We start from the raw sequence: 3,450 nt of genomic DNA on the forward strand, positions 1-3,450 counted from the left end.
TAAAGTCTATATAACTATATTAAGGAAGGTATAAGTGTGGTCACAGTTTGGCTGTGGCATGGAGGGAGTAGTTGAATAAGCCTTGCGTCGCACTTTGCACCGCGTTGCACTGGGTGTACAACATGTTTTCCCACATCTCTGAGACCAGTTGGAGCAGTTTCATGTCTCTGTTGCTGAGATAGTTTCGGGTGTTTGGATGTATGTTGGAGTATTGTGTACATGAAAACATTTCAGTTGGATTGCCTGAGGCTATTTGAGCAGCCAAAATCTTTCCTAATGACAAACAATCATCTAGTCCACACTTTTCAAATGCCTCCTATTAGTCTGGAAATATCTAAACTCATTCACAAAGTGAATAGAGGCTGGTAACCCCCGATTGGGAATCGTTTGCAACACTTGCATCGTGACGGACACTAACTTCGAAATCTCTGGTCCAGCGTTACCAATCACTTTGATCATTAATGTTACTTCCTACTTCACCTAAACTTTACAAACTGACAATAAACAGCACCAACAGTTAGGTAACAATGTATGTGGGTCTACCTTTGCTGTAAATACATATCTGCATTTTCTCAAATGCATTTTTTTTACATTTGCAGGTCTTGCTGCTTCTGTTTATCACAATAAGTTTTGGTTTCATCTTCCCCTCTTGTTGCTGATTGGCCTGACATTTTTCTTGTCTGATCTTCTTGTCCCTGAAAGAAGATCTAGGTGGGCCAGGCTAGCCTCCTTTTGCAGTTACAAGGAAATGAGGCGTATCTCAAATTATCTCATGACCTCTCCTCTATCTCATGTTCTCCATTCTTATCTCATCTCACAACTGCACTCACGTCTGCTCTTTTCTTCTCTACATATACACTGCAACTGATAATATTTAACATAACTTTACATGTAGAACATTTCAATAACTAGATGTACACATGAAGCGGTACAAAATATGACCGCCGCCCAGTCCAGCACATTTTTCCACAAAAAGAAATCAAGCTGAAAGGCCTATATGATTCTAACTGTCTCACTAAATTGCATTATCCACTCAATTCTCACTGGTATCTGCTAGACAACAAGTACCAAAACATGATTAGTTCATAGATTTCACATGTAAAATTCATTTTATACAACCCCACCTCCATGTTCATAATTCTGTTTATGTTTATGTTATGTGTGTGGGTGTGAGTGTGTGTGTGTGTGTGTGTGTGTGTGTGTAGTGTGTGTGTTTAGTGTGTGTGTGTGCGTGCGTGTGTGTGTGCCCTGTGTATGTGCCTGTGCATGCAAGCATTACATATGTCTACTGTGTGAGTATGTGTCATGCATTATGATTACTGTGAATGTATGTGTGTGTGTGTGTATCTGTTTGTGCACATGTGCACATGAAATGGAGTTAACATGACCCCTGGAGGCAAACATCACGGAAAAAATGGTCATCCTAGGCCCTACAGTTCTCAAGATATTCACAGAGAACTGTGTCTGCCCTACCCTCCTTTGGGGGTCCAGTCAGCGGGGGCTACAGATCAAAACGAAAAATGACGGTTCCATGCTATCCATGTGGGGTTACATGCCCACCAAGTTTTGTGTACCCGGTCTTTCAGTGTCAGGGAATCCTTGTTGGTGTGCGTCACTAAATGTACACATAAATTATTTTATTATAAGGCCCCCATGAACGAAAGTACACAAAACTGGCATGCATTCGGAGGGTGTCATAATGATCCTACACTTTTAATTTTGTGCAGTTTTGACCTTGTCAGCCAGAGATATTGTGATGAAAACACCTAATTTTTTGCTTTTAATTTTTAACTAGGTGGCTATACATGAAATAAGTGGTAATGGGATGGGTTGACATGCCCCCTTAAGACCAACATACATAAAAAGGTGGACCTCCTAGGCCCCTACGGTTCTCGAGATATTCACAGAAAACTGTCTCCGGCCACCTACAGGCCAGTTGGTGTATAGTAACATAAATTAATTTATTGTGTGGCCCCCCCATGAGCGGAATTCCACAAAACTTGGCGTGCATACAGAGGTGTCATAATGATCCTACACTTCCAATTTCGTGCAGTTTTGACTATGTTAGGTCACAGATACCTTCAATTACAACACCTCATTTTACTTTTTGTGTTTAACTAGGTGGGCTATACATGAAATGAGTGGTTATGGAATGGGTTGACATGGCCCTTGAGATCAACATACAAAAAAAATGGTCCTCCTAAACCCTACGGTTTTGAGATATTCACAGAAAACTGTGTCTGCCCTACCCTCCTTTTGGGGGTCCAGTCCAGCGGGGGCTACAGATCAAAAACTGATGGTTCCATGCTATCCATGTGGGGTTACATGCCCACCAAGTTTCGTGTGCCCCAGTCTTTCAGTGTCAGGGGAATCATTGGCGGAAATTTGGGCGAAAAAAAAAAAAAAAAAAAATCTGACTAAACCTATATGACCGCCGCTTAAACTTGGCGGTCATAATATGTCCATGTTGTGAGGACACAGTTTATTAACAATGTACATTTTTGTAAGACAAACATTTTAAAAATTGGTTACATTTTTCTTAAATTGATAAAGAAATATATTTGTATGTGTTTATTTGACTGAATCTGTCAACAAACTTAGTGTAGCATGCATTGTATTAAATTTATTTGGTACTATTCACTACAATCTCCTGCTTGAGGTATTGCTCTGGTGTTCTACTTTTTGCTATATTTGACTGATGTTGCATGCTACATTTTAAAAGCAGTTTTATTTAGTGTAAAGCACACTGACTTTATTTAGTGTAAAGGACACTGAGGCCTGATATTTGCTAAAGATGCACTGAAATTCTTGTCTTGTGCTACAGCAGACACCCCACACACACACAGCACACAAAGATTCCACAAGATTACAAGCAGATTTTTCAGGTCACCTAATCAGGTGTTTTATTGAGAACAGAGTGGCAAGTTAATTGAATGTGGGAGAGCCAAAAAGCTCACCAAAAAGACAACTTTAAAAATGCTAATGTATAAAAACACAATGAGCGACCATACCAGTTCCCCTGCAGCGTGTGTGTGTGTATGTGTACACACATGCACTCAAAACATAAACACTGTAATGCTTGGCCTCATATTTGGTTAAGGGTACAAACATCCAAAGTTTACATAGAAAAAAGACAGACTCATAGAAACCAGTCTTTTTCAGTTTCACACACATTCTACAAACAAGGGTGTCTGTGAGCACTAGGCGTTCAGTAGGCAGACATCTGTGTGTACATGTGTGTCAGAGGTCAAACAGCACATAGGTGGGGCCGGGCCAACAGGTGGACCATGTCAGCAGTATGTAAAAAAAGAAGAGTATATGTACAGTATAAGACTTTTACAGGTCAGAGGGAGTGTAGCGTTGTGTATGGATTGGGATGAGCTGGATGAGGACACACCTGCTGCTGCAGGATACTTCCAGCCAAGACATCTCACACAAATACACACACAC

This window comes from Alosa alosa, chromosome 20, assembly GCF_017589495.1.
Source record: "Alosa alosa isolate M-15738 ecotype Scorff River chromosome 20, AALO_Geno_1.1, whole genome shotgun sequence".
NCBI lineage: Eukaryota > Metazoa > Chordata > Actinopteri > Clupeiformes > Clupeidae > Alosa > Alosa alosa.